This window comes from Podarcis bocagei (assembly GCF_964188305.1).
Source record: "Podarcis bocagei genome assembly, chromosome: 2".
NCBI classification, from domain to species: domain Eukaryota; kingdom Metazoa; phylum Chordata; class Lepidosauria; order Squamata; family Lacertidae; genus Podarcis; species Podarcis bocagei.
Genome location: NC_138126.1, coordinates 58,803,409 through 58,817,700, shown reverse-complemented (window position 1 = coordinate 58,817,700; position 14,292 = coordinate 58,803,409). Strand labels below are relative to the sequence as shown.

The 14,292-nt window shown below is 41.1% G+C and overlaps 1 protein-coding gene across 1 annotated transcript in view; it reads left to right on the top strand.

Moving 5' to 3' along the window:
• MAPKAPK3 (MAPK activated protein kinase 3) overlaps positions 1–14,292 on the top strand; it is a 79,447-nt gene that overhangs the window by 12,193 nt on the left and 52,962 nt on the right. The gene's annotated exons all lie outside the window — the stretch shown is intronic.

The window sequence follows — 14,292 nt, the reverse complement described above, 5'->3', positions numbered from 1 at the left end:
TGCTGTTTCACAGTAGGCTTCCGACATCACCAAACTCTCCCCATCAAGGCTTTTCTGGACTTGGCAGATGGCTTCTCTTTGCCAAAAAGCTTTCTTTCACTGTGGGAACCAAATCAGAACAGTCTGTATCTGGACAGACTATTCAATAGAAAGATTTTTTTTTTTACTTAAGTACTTGATGCAAAAGGTTTTTAATGGACTGAAACACACAACCACAGAGCCACATGTCACTCAACCACTGCACATTGTGATTGAGAGGTCCATGTTGTTTCGTATAGTTCCTGTTAGAGGAACCTTTTCAAAATGCTCACTAATAATTTTAGTCTGGGAATATAAAATGTGGCTTCCCCAAAGACATTGCAGGAGCTTTAACTGTGGCTTTGGTTATTTTCCTAAAGTGTTAAGTGGTTTGATTTGCCCCGCTTGGCATAGCAATTATCTATGCACTTCTTAGAAGTGCTGTCAACTTTGTTTCCCTTCGAATGAAATGCCACACACACTGCTGGCTTAGTCTAGAAAACCCAAACTGGTTTTCTTGCTCGTAAGCCAAACTACTTAAGGGCAGCATTTCCAAGTGGAAGGAATGCATGGAATTAAAAGGACAGAAGGATAAGCATGGCTAGTTCATGCCATCCAGGCCAACATGATGGCCAAGGGCTCATACTGCTTCTTATGTGGCCTCTTCCTGTTAATTGCTTTAACATGACTCAGTGACAGCTCAGAGCAGGCTGCTTTTGTGTGGTTAGCACTTTCATGTGCACATAAAATCTCCTTCTTTTCCCACTCTCTCCTTATTTGGAAAATACAATGTCTATCAGATACTGAATACACTGAATTATAATTCACAGTGTTTAATTATTGAGGGAGAGGTGCATTAGAGTACGGTGTGTTTCATTGCATGGTGTGCAGGGGTTCCCCCTTATTGGTTTTGATAAAATAATATAAATAATCAAAGGGACATATTAACCAGATTTAGCAAGCTGGGGCAGTGGGTCTTTCTATTGCTCCAAATGACATTATTTGTTGGGACGAAGCAAACAGTTGCATTTTTAGCCCTGTCAGTGGTTCCCTAAAGCAACATTAAAGGATTTGATTTGCAGGAAAGAAAACAAATCATTATACTGAATCATACACATAATAGGCAATCCCCTTTTTAATTATCAATGAAATGCAAACTATTACTCCAGGTCACATGAAAGTAGCATATTGCAGAGGTTAGAGACTCAGCAATATGTATTGCAGGAAGCTATATTGCAGATCTTGAAATAGCTCCTTTGAAGAATATATTCATATGTTTTTATTTAGCTTTGCTCAATATGTAATTGATGGTTAGACACCTAAGAAATAAAATATGGATAAGCATTTCTTTTAAAAAGGTCATATTTTGGCACTAATAATGATTAGTACAGGTGAAGTCAGCCCCTCGATAATGAGTTCAACAGTAGTTTCATGGACTATTTGAAGTCTCCTTTGATTATGAGGGATCAAAACTCTTCCTTTCAGGGAGCTAATATATTGTGAGCTAATGACTTGTTGCAGAACAAGAAATTTTGTTATAGCTAGTCTGATACTGATCCGCATGGCCTCTCCTGCCAGAGGAATAACAGTCAAATCTAGAGTGAAACATTTCAAATGCTTAACAGTACAAAACTTCCCACAGCTTTCATATGGGTATGAACATGGTGAAATCCAGTTTAAATGGCGGAGGAAGTGTAGTGTGACTAACCCTGATTGACTGAACTCTTCTATGCCCTGTCCAAGATCCCAGGCAATCTACTAAAGGCTACAAATGCACATTAAGAGTCTGGCTGCAAGGAAATAATATATGTGTAAGAAATGCTTGTTTCCTATAGTGTATCATTTGCAAAACACTCCTCATTTCTCATTATGCTAAACATGTATCTTACAGCTAGGTGATAATTCCCATAGAGAGATTAATGTAGTAAATCCCAGTCTTTACAAGGCTTCCAGGGGAGTTACCTAGGTGTATTTTAAAAATGTATCTTACAAAGGCTGACAACATTCATTTCTGTTAAAGCTTATTTCTTATGTCAGTTCATTATGATTTTGGTGCAGCACCTAAACCTGTGGCTTTGATATGTTATTAATTATGCTACATTCTGGTGATTCTGTGGGTGCTTGCAGATGGTGGTGTGAGGCTTAAATTACCTTAGAATCATAGAATTGTAAGGCACCCTGAGGATCATCTAGAGCAGCGGTTCTCAATCTGTGGGTCCTCAGATGTTGTTGAACTACAACTCCCATCATCCCTGAGCTCTGGCCTTGCTAGCTAGGGGTGATGGGAGTTGTAGTTCAACAACATCTGGGGACCCACAGGTTGAGAAAGGCTGATCTAGAGCAACCCACTGCAATACAGGAATATGCAGCTGCCCCATATGGAGATCGAAACTGCAACCTTGCTGGTATCAGAACCAGTGGAGCTATCTGATCCTATTAGTAACCAGATAGTTTGGAGTCGAAGGATTGTGCCTGGTGCTAGTCCTATTCAGAGTAAACACACTGAAAATAATGGACCTAAGTTGGTCATGGTCATTAATTTCAGTGGGTTGACTGTGAGTAGGACTAGCATTCGATATAACCCCAAGTTAACTGATTAACTGTTTTGCATTGTTAAATGTTTAAAGTTATGATGTTGGCTGCCTTGTAAAAAAAAAAGAAAGAAAAGAAGAATTGCTTAAGAGAGTTCAAGCAAGTTGATTCTAATTCATCAAAGTGGAAATGCAGCAATTGGGGAAGGTAGAGAGTCTGTATAAACCATAATGTGTCTTTGTAAAACAGGCCATGCGGCTGCTCCCTTTATTATGTTATTTTCCAATCTGCCAACAAACTGAAACAAGTTTATCCAGATTTACGGCTTAGCTGGAGCCTTAGGAAGATCAAGGTACCTTTCTACAACTTCAGCACATTTGAAGATCTGTCATAGGATGTTGAACTATCGCACCACACTATGTGTTTGTTGGGTGTGTATCATTCATTCATGTGTTAGACCTAAGGTAATTCATTCAGGGAAGAATTGCAGGAGCTGGTGTGTTTTAATTCTCCCCGCCACCTTATGTTTGTGGTTTTTCTTGGTATGGTATGTGGGGAAGGTTAAAGACCAGGCCTATGGAGGTTGGCCCATTTGGTCACTGCCCCACTAACTTTTGTCTTCTGGCAGTCCAGCCTTACTTACCTGCCTTCTTACTTACAAGAAACCCAAGGGAGGTAGTAATTGTTAGCTTCCTCCTTCTTAGTCTCAGTGTTGCCTTTCTAGAACGCAGCAGGGGAGAGGAAGGGGAGAAAACTAGGATTGGTCGGCTTTGCCTATCATTGACCATAGCTCCACCAGCTGTTGCTTCCCTTGCCTATGAGTCCCAGTGGCAACCAGTCACCAGTGAACACCCTCAACCCTTTTGCCACTTCCCTTATCAAACTAGCAGGCAACTTATGACTTTTAGAAGGTGACTTTAGGCAGCACCGCACATTATAGACAAGTAACAGCAAAGGAAACCTGAGTGAATCATACTTCCTCTGTAACTTGCACAAGCTGGAATCCTGAAATTATCATCACTGATAACTGGGTGTTGGCAACCAACTTTTGGGCAAGTTACAAGTGGAACTTGCAATGAAGTGTTGCAATGTGGAATGTCCTTGTTCAGAGTTTTCCATTCCATTCCCAGCATTTCATGTCCGCAGAACATGATCATTTAGCTTTTCCCTCAACCCACCCCTTTAGTGTGTTTTCTATAAAGACTTTCTGTTCTTCTGCAAACCTTGGGGATACCCCGAACCTGCTCATTCCTCCCTCTTGTTTGTAGATGGTGCCCTTTTAGCTACATAAGAACCTTCACTCAGAAAACGGAGTTCATGTTGGCATATCTGTTGCAATAAGCAACAGAAGATTCCTTGTCTGCCTAGATGATGTTTGTTTTGCTGTAATTATTTATGATTATACTTAACAGTAGAAAAGAAGCCAAATGGGGCATTTTTAAAGGAGCATTTTATTCCGTCCATCGTCTATCTTGGCCCTGGGGTGGTTTACAAATGTATTAAAACACCATGTTCTATGCATTAAATCATAGTAATACATGGGAAGTGAAATTAAAACAAATACGCAAATAAGGTTGGAGAACCAACAATGCTGTGGATACTTCCATAAACTGCCAGTGCTTCAATGCTTGGGAAAATAAGCAAGTTTTATGCTGACACCAGCCAAACTTCTGTGAGGAGGGTGTCCACAGTTAGAGCTCTACCATAAGAACATCTAGTCCAGCATCCTGTTTTCATAGTGGCCAACCAGATGCATGTGGTGGAAAGCCTGTGGCAGCATGCCTAGTAGCCATTGATGGCTTTATATTCCATGAATTTGTCTAATCCCCTTAAAAATAAAAAGGCATCCAAACTGGTGGTTGTCACTACCTCCTATGGGAGCAAATTCCATAGCAATTAGGTGCTGTTTGAAAAGCTACTTTCCTTTTGTCTGCCCTGAATTTTGTATCATTCAGCGTCATTGGGTGGCCACAGGTTATAGTTTTATGAATCATAGAATTGTGGAGTTGGAAGGAACCATGAGGGCCATCTAGTCCAATCCCTTGCAATGCAGGAATCTTTTGCGCAGCATGGGGCTGAAACCCACAACTCTGAGATTATGAGTCTACCACCTGAACTATCTCAGTGTGGTAGAATGCTCTCCACCATTGAAAGAGCCTGTATACGTGCGTTGTCTGAACACCAAAGTAACCACTGCCGGGGATGTAAAATGCCTGTGGTCAGACACTCCTCACACATAGGATATAGGATAATATCATTTTAAGCATTATGCATGGAACACTGGCAGTGATGTGTTGGGATGGGATGTTTCAACCAGCCCTTACTGGCTACATTTCCTGGTTCTAGATCCACTGCACGCTGTGTTTCATCCAATGAAGATGGAATAGAGTAGATGGCCTCTTTAATGAGTTGGAAAATAATGAGAACTCCTTCCTTTTTGTAATCAGTAGAAACCTGGGGTGCTGCCTTTCTCTATGGAAGCACACAAATTATCTGGCTGATGGTATTTTATACAAGACATCCTAAGTGTTTAAGATGATTCAACGCTTTCTCAATGAGATTAAGCTATAACTCTCTTGCATTTTAATACATTGTAAATGCAGAGGGAAAGAAGTGTAGTTCAGCATGCAAATTAGCTCTGCACTTCCTATAATATGACTCTTTACAATGTGGCAGCTCATGCAGGGATGTTAAACAAATTATGCTTAGGGAGAGATAACAAGAAGTGGCAAATATATATGTAATATTTGTTTTTAAAAACTTCCAAGATGTTTGCTTGCAATGAGTTTCTACCTTACATATTCAAGATGAAACCTCTGCTATAATTTACACAGTTAGTTACCTTGGAATGGAAGCAAGGCAAGAATATCTAATTAAAGAGGGCCTCTCTTGTTCATTGTCTGACTAATCCACAGAATATATCTATAGTTCAGAAATAGAAGGGGTGGGGGTTCCTAACTTCCAGAGAGCTGATTCAAATCCAGGATAGCTGGAGCAAGTTCATAGTCATCACCTTTAAACTCTGCCTGATAGTTTCAAGCTTCCCCTGAGAAATATAATTTCTTCTGAGTCCATATTTCAAGATATTCATGTGAGAGAATTCAGGGCTTGACATTTGAGTCATTTTTAATCTTTGGTTTACATTTATCCAGGGATAAAGATGATCATTAGTGTGTACTGTTTAAAATACGAAAAAAGAACGGACGCTACTCTTGGAGGAGCTAAAAAAGCTCCTGATATTTTTTTTGCTCACTGGTGAATTGTGAGTCAAGACTTTTCTTTGCAGCTATGATGCTGTGCACCTCTGAATTCATTGCTCTTTACCAAAATAATATGAAAAGGAAAGTGGCTCAAAACAAATCACTCTGTGGCTAACCATATTCTTGTAGGTAATTTCTTATATTTGGAGTAAGAATATTAAATATTGGTCATCCAGTAATCTTTTGGAATTAAAATTCATCTGACCAGATAATGTTCTTGTATCATCCCAATGAGTCTTAACCCATATTATAGTGAAATTATGAACAGCATGAATGAAACAAATGACACATTAAAACTCTGCAAAACAGTGGGTTGGCTATTACTGGCAAGAGGAATTATGATCCCAGCTCACCAGTTCCCAGGTGATGGTTCCCCCCCCCCCCAGGCATAGCTGACACAAGAAGATGTTTTGGAGTAAACAGCTAGTGATAGACACTTGTGCTATGCTACCTACCCAGACCCAAAAGATGCAAGAGATCATCTTAGTGCTGGCACTGTGGGGCCTGTTCTGAACTTGTTCAAAATATTACTAGGATTAATTCTATCTTCTGGATGGTGCACAGATGGTCCCCTCTCATGCATGCTGCAAAGAATCATAGAGTTAGAAGGGACCACAAGGGCCAACTAGTCCACCCCCCCTGCAGTGCAGAAGTCTTTTGCCCAATGTTGGGGCTCGAACCTATGGCCCTGAGATTAAGAGCCTCATGCTGTTGTGTGTTTGTGTTTGTGTTTTAACCACCCCCCAAAATTTCAATTCTAATTTTTCTTTTAGAATCCATTTCTCACAGGGCTTTAGCGATTCCAGTTTCCCACATGTTGCTTTCAGTCAATGTGGCTTTGTCAAAAGCAGTCTGGTTGCCACAGCAACAGAGCTGTTAACACTAAAGATGTCATTGCTTGAAGGTAGGGAGAAGGGGGGATGGGTTTCTCTGGCTCAGCTGTGTCTCTACAGCAGAAACCCCCGATTGCAGCCACATTAGAGTACAAGGGCCCTATTGTGTCTGATGAGCAAAAGCCTTTTTATAATGCTCCTCCTCCCCTTTCCCTTTTAGATCTAGTTACAGTCACACTTTGACACTTGGGGAGGTGCTTGATCTGGTGAAGCTCTCTATTCTCTTCGCCAGGCCTGCTTTCTGACCAAATGGGGAGTTTGTGTGTAAAGCAGAGCACGCTCAAAGGCCTTGACCTGCAGCCAGTGGGTTTGTCTTGGCAATCTTTGTAGTAACCCCAAATGTCATTGGCATAGCTGTCAACTTTTTCATTTTTTAAAGGGAAATTCCCTTATTCCGAAAAGGGAAAAGGGAAAAGTTGACAGCTATGGTCATTGGTCATGATTCCACCCCCCCTTGCTGCATTACACTAGAGTAGTGACCAGGAAAATGATCTGTGAATCTGAGAGTCCCTGGTTCAAAGTTTACCTGACCCACGAATTCACCGGGCAATACTCCAAACAACAGAGCATTTTGTGGCACCTTAAAAGATTGCCACCCTTTTAGAAACTGCTGTTGGGCTGGTGCCACCTGCCTCAAGGTAAGGTGGATGAGAGCTACTGCCTTGGGGCGACTTTGCTCGTTCCTCTACTTCTAGCACTGCCACTTGGGCAAGTTCCTGTTGCTGCTACCATCACTTGTCAATGCCAAGGGGGAACTGCCAAGGGCCCTGGCAAACCAGCCTTATTACTTAGATGAACTTGTTCATAACGTCAGCTGAATAAGTTTCTGGTTTAGGAACATACAAGGCCGTTTTGTACCAGGCCAGACTACCTGTCCATCTATCCCACTATTGTCTGCTGTGCTTGGCCAGTGTGGTGTTAAGAGCAGTAGATTCGTAATCTGGGGAACCGGGTTCGGTTCTCCGCTCCTCCACATGCAGCTGCTGGGTGACCTTGGGCTAGTCACACTTCTCTGAAGTCTCTCAGCCCCACTCACCTCACAGAGTGTTTGTTGTGGGGGAGGAAGGGAAAGGAGAATGTTAGCCGCTTTGAGACTCCTTCGGGTAGTGATAAAGTGGGATATCAAATCCAAACTCTTCTTCTCTTCTTCGTAGTCTCCAGGCAGAGGTCCTTTCCCATCACCTGCTACCTGTTCCTTTTAGCTGGAGATGCTGCCAGGGATTGAACCTGGGACCTTCTGCATGTGAAGCATGTGCTTTAGCACCGAGGGCCAAAATAGGTAAAGGTAAAGGGACCCCTGACCCTTAGGTCCAGTCGTGGCCGACTCTGGGGTTGCGGCGCTCATCTCGCTTTATTGGCCGAGGGAGCCGGCGTACAGCCTATGTGGCCAGCATGACTAAGCTGCTTCTGGCGAACCAGAGCAGCGCACGGAAACACCGTTTACCTTCCCGCCAGAGCGGTACCTATTTATCTACTTGCACTTCAACGTGTTTTGAACTGCTAGGTTGGCAGGAGCAGGGACCGAGCAATGGGAGCTCACCCCGTTGCAGAGATTCGAACCGCCGACCTTCTGATCGGCAAGTCCTAGGCTCTGTGGTTTAACCCACAGCGCCACCCACGTCCCCTGGGCCAAAATAGGTATGATGTCAAATGTGCACCTCCTTCTGATAGTTAACTACCAGTAAGTATGCTGTATGGGGAGGAAGGCAATGTGTTGAGTAGGAAAATGGGTGCAGAGACAGGGGAGGAATATGCAGGAAAACCTTGGGCAGAATTCACCTGTGAGCAGAAGGAGTTGCGCTAGCCCTGCCACCCACCAAATTGGCTCTGGAGGGACCAGGAGAGCCCTCGGAACAGCACACTAGGGAAAGAGAAGGGGGATCGTTCTGCCTGACAAGCCGAAATGCTTGTGGTGATGGGACAATCGGAAGAACATTGAGCAACCCCTCTTGATTTGCGGGGGGTGGGGAAGCTGTTTCTTCCAACCACCTGTGCCCCCTCCAACAGAAGACAGTTCAGCTGCACTTTGGGAATTCTGAACAATAAGCAGCAGCAGTTGAAGGCAGTGGGCAGGCACAAGGAGCGCAGATGCAGGAGAAGAGGAAAAGCATCCCCAGGAATTGCAGCCCGAGCTTATATGGATTATAATTGATCAACATTTTCTAAATCCTTTGTTGGTTTTTAAAAAGGAGAGAGGGGTGGAAGGACTCACAAGCTCACATGTCCACATTTCTTAATTTGCATAGAGGGATAAATAAAGTTGATGGTATTTGGAACGCTGAAGATATGTGCACAAGATAAATGATGGCAGTAAACCATGGGGAAGGCTTAGAGCATGTTCAATTTAAGTCTACAGCAATTAATTACAGTCCAAAAGAGAATACTATGAAGGTATTCATCGGGAGGAAGGGCTCAGAGAAAATATAAACTGTGTTAAAGAGCTTGAAGTAATATTTGAAAACTCCCCCAAATCAAAGCAATATAGCCTTTTAGGAAAGCTGTTGTATTTGTAATTGGGATATTAAATATAGATGTACCAGTGATATTTAGGAATTATTGGGGGAAATATAAATTTATTATTTAAAATTTCAGCCCAGTCCTGTGAATATTTATTTGAAGTCCCATGGGCAACTAACTACCCATGGTGAGCTTGTCATCAGTACCAGCAAATGTCCCAGAACAGATATTTAAACAGTGGACCAGAGGTTGTCGACTCTACTTCCTTGAAAATTTTTCAGCAGAGGCTGGATGGCCTTCTGCCATGGATACACTAGTTGAGATTCTTGTTTCAAGGGTTGGACTAGATGGCTTTTGGGGGTACCTTTTAACTCTGCAATTCTGTGAATTTATTGGGCGCTTACTCTCACATGTATTGTATAGGACTTCAGTCAAAGCACAATCCTAACAATGGTTAAACTGCAGTAAATTACAAGTATTCTTCTGGGACAGTTTTCAAGAAGCTATGTTTCTGATCGCAGCTGTATTGTTGAGCAATCCAGTCCTGTTCAGAGTTTGTTAGCAAATGGTTTATTGCGGGAGCAAGGGAAGATATAGCTGAACTGAGGTCCTCCTGATGTTGCAAACCTCATCACCCCCTACCATTGGCCATGGGGGCCAGGGCTCATGGGAGTTGGCGTCTAACAACATATGGAGGAGCACAGGCTGTACAGTGGTACCTCAGGTTACATACGCTTCAGGTTACATACGCTTCAGGTTACATAGACTCCGCTAACCCAGAAATAGTGTTTCAGGTTAAGAACTTTGCTTCAGAATAAGAACAGAAATCGTGCTCCAGCAGCACGGCGGCAGCAGGAGGCCCCATTAGCTAAAGTGGTGATTCAGGTTAAGAACAGTTTCAGGTTAAGAACAGACCTCCAGAACGAATTAAGTACTTAACCCGAGGTACCATTGTAATTGTAACCCTACTTACCTGAGAGTAATCCCCACTGAATTCAGTAGGACTTACTTTTGAGGAAACATTGTTAAGATTGTCCTGTTGAGCACATACATCTGGCAGAAAATGGGGCAGAAGAAGGGCCCATCTATACTGGTGCTTTTTGTGGGTGTATTCTGAAGATCACTAATGAAACAATAGTGCGTTGGTTGTGGATATATAGTGTATTATTTTACATCTATTTACATTACAGTTCCATGCATATTGTCAGGAAGAAGGCCCAATGGACCACTTTGAGTAATATTTTTGAAAATTGGATTATTATTTTTTGTAAAGTTAATATAAGGTTTCAAGAAACTTACTAAAATGGGGGGGGGGAATCGGAATAAAGAGTATTAGGAATGAAGAGTATTGTTGAAAAGAAAGGAAGTTCAAATTTCATACCCAATGTTATAAACCTGTGAAATAAAACTTGAGGAGGTTTTTTTAAATTAAAGAAATTAATGTGTTAATAACAGTTCAGATCCAATTTTTAGCATAAAATATTTTAATATATAACAAATATAATTTAAAATATTCTTAAAGAGACTAAATGGCTTTCATCACATATACTGTATAGTACCGTATTTTTTGCTCTCTAAGACTCACTTTTTCCTTCCTAAAAAGTAAGGGGAAATGTGTGTGCGTCTTATGGAGCGAATGCAGGCTGCGCAGCTATCCCAGAAGCCAGAACAGCAAGAGGGATTGCTGCTTTCACTGCGCAGCGATCCCTCTTGCTGTTCTGGCTTCTGAGATTCAGAATATTTTTTTTCTTGTTTTCCTCCTCCCAAAAACTAGGTTCGTCTTGTGATCTGGTGCGTCTTATAGAGCGAAAAATACGGTAATTTCTGTCCCTCTTTGCAGGGCCTCATTGTCATTCATATGAGGAACTTTGTCTTCATTTCTGATTAAGTCACAGGGGTATCACAGCAGGGTAAAACAAAGTGATCTTTTCCTAACCTCTCCCAGTTATACAGGACAAACTGCTGTGCAGACAAATCCCTTAAAGAGACTTTTTAAAGATTTCAGTCTTAAAATACATGTCAAGCTACAAACCTAATTTATAGGAAACCTGTAGTGTTCACTCCTGCAGGAAGTTGAGAAAATACAATGAATTTTTACACAGCAAGGATTATTTTATGAGAGGTAATAAATATGCACCTCTGGAAGCATATTAAATTCTGCAGGTTTGATATTTTGAAACTATTAAGAGTTATGTTGTGCTTTTGCCAAAGCATGCAGTAATAATGCCGGTATTGAGACTTACACAGGAATGAATTTTTATTTCTCTTTCCATATCGAAGTTCCTACTTTTCATAACCAGGAAGACCGGCTGCGATTGTGCATCTGTCACAAGAGATCACAGCTGTCTAATAGTGTAGCCCTATATAAATATATACTGAGACATAAGTTCCATTGAGATTAGTTGTACTTACTCACAGGTCACTGTGTATAGAATTTATGCACATGGCAGAAATTTGGTTTGCATTTTAATTTAACGTTTTTAATTTGCATTAGGCAAGCCAGAATGCAAACTGTCTTTTGAAATGTGCACATTCCTGGCCAAAGAGGAAAAAAATGCATATGAAGAAACCATGTATTAGGAGAAGTTCACACAAAAATCACGTATTTGGAAAAAAAGCATATACAAATGCATTATCTTAGGAAAAACTGCTTGCAGTAATGTGTACATTAGGAGAAATGTGTACAAGAATGAATATGATTTTTGTGGCACTTCCCCCCACCCCCCAAATCAAATTGATGCAGAAACGGCAAACTGAACTGAAGATTAGAAAAATGAGAAACTGAAAGTGACACTTAAATTAATTTGCTTAAGGAAGGAAAAAACTTGGAGTCTATTATATTCATGGAACATCCTTCTGTCATGTTCTAAATTTATGTAGTAGTCATGTGACTTGATGCAATGTTTAGGAAACACAAGAGAGAATGTAAATTATTAGGATGGGGGACACATTGCTATAGAAGCATAAGGAATTCCATGAATATCTATCTATGACACACAAACACATGCACACACGCCAAAGGCATTACAATTAGAAATTGTTCTATAAGTACAGGAAGAAGTATTAGGGGAAATTTGGCATTTAAAATTTGCATATCTTTCCAAAAAAAATCTTACTTCTAGAGGAGAGAATTGCTAGAATAAATAGCCCACCTGGATTTTACAGGAAAGCTCAAAGAGGAGGCTATTGGATGCTTGCTTGCTAGCTGTTTCCCACATAACATTTTGAATTCCAGGGTAAATTTGTCTTGCCATGCCATGTTCTATTGCACCTGTGCCATTTTTGCTGCAATCCTCTATCACTGTAGGCTCAACCTTCCTAGACTTCAGTGTGGCTTCTGCTCTTGCTTCAGCTTTGCCCCATGTAAAAAATGTGGATGGACTGAAATCCTGCAATTCCAACATCAGCTTCCCTTTCTTCTTTAAGTTTTCATTGTTAAAGGTTTTTGGTTTTAATAGTTTTGTGTTGTGCACCAGTCTTAGTAATGGAAATTTCACAAAATGCAAAGTAGATTGCATCTACACCCAATGTGTATAGAAAACAGGTAGAAATTTAGTAAAGATGACACATGGAATAAAATTACAAAGACTGGCCATTTTTAAAAGAAGCAGCACAGAAGGATATCACAGCATTAGCAGTATGTAAAAAGCTATCAGAAACAAGAGGGAAGACAGCTGTTTGCTGGTAGAAAATAGAGCAATGGGTTCAGAGTTTAATTTCATTAAAAACAGGTTTGGGTTGAGGTTAGTATGACCCAGATTTATGGAATCACCTTTTCTTCCTGAGCTCTTCAGAAAGACTGGGATAATGCCTTTCAAATACACTTTAAATCTAGAAATTCATGATGATAGATAATTTCATATTTTGGTTGAAAGCCTTTTCCAGTTGTAGGATAGAGTACTGTAGTACATAATGTATTTGCTTTCATTTCCAAGAGCTGTACAAACATGAATGTGCTGACTCAGCCTTGGGAGAAAAATTACTGTTGCTCTCTTCTTACAGATTTGGAGATTTAGGCTCTCTCAAGGTCACCACATTGTAGCAACAAGACTTGTATTCAGGTTTCCAGCAGTGTTGTCTAGGCATCAGTGTCCATGTGCATGGTACTGGACCCTTGATCTAATGGATTATCTGTAAGAGGTAACAAGTCCCTTTCAACTCTACAATTGTGTGATTCTTTGTCCCTTTTAGCAAAGATTCTCCCATGTAAGACTTACCAGCACAGTGGTACCTCTGGATATGAACGGGATCCATTCTGGAGCCCCGTTTGCATCCTGAAGTAAATATAACATGCAAGTGCGCGGGTCGTGTTTCGCCGCTTCCGCACATGCGCGTGACATCATTTTGAGCATCCAAGGGCGAGGGGCGAAACCCGGAAGTAACACGGGTCGCCGTGGAGCACAACCCAAAAATACTTAACTTGAAGCTACTTCAACCCGAGGTATGACTGTATTGGGGCATTTCTGTTCCAGTATCTGTTCTGAAGACAGGCACAACATAGTACTAATTGCTCTTGTTAATTGAAAATCTTGATATTGGAGCACTTTGTGCAATTGATCTGAGCTTTTAGAAGAAGCTACTTGCATACAGTTCCTGCTATGTTCCCCCCCCTTAACAATCCTAGTTCTAAACTTGTGAGAAACAGTTTGCTCTTTTTTATATCATTTGTTTCGGATGCATAAAACATTGTCAGATGTACACACAATTAAATTAATCCCCTTTAGTTTTTCATAGTAATATAAACAGCTGTAAGAGCTTCAGATTCTAGAAAGGCAGCCGCTTCTGAAGTTGGATTTATCTGCGTATTGGTTAATCACTTCAGACAGGCGCCTTACATTCTGTCAGAGCCCTCCAATTATTTACAGTACACAAATAATTAGTGAAGCACAAAGGGACAAAAACTGTTAGCTGCCTGTACTTCTGAAATTTATTGTACCAGGTAAGCTTGCCGAAGGATTAACTGGGTTGGGTTTCAGTGGAGGCTTGCTAAATTTGGAAAGTGACAAAATGTCATCCCACAGGATTTCCAAAAGCAGCCTGAGAAAAGACAGATAGATAGAAAAGGATTGATGAGAAGGTCAATTCATTTAGAAACTGCTGCAATTATGATGGATTGATATGGTGTGGAAATT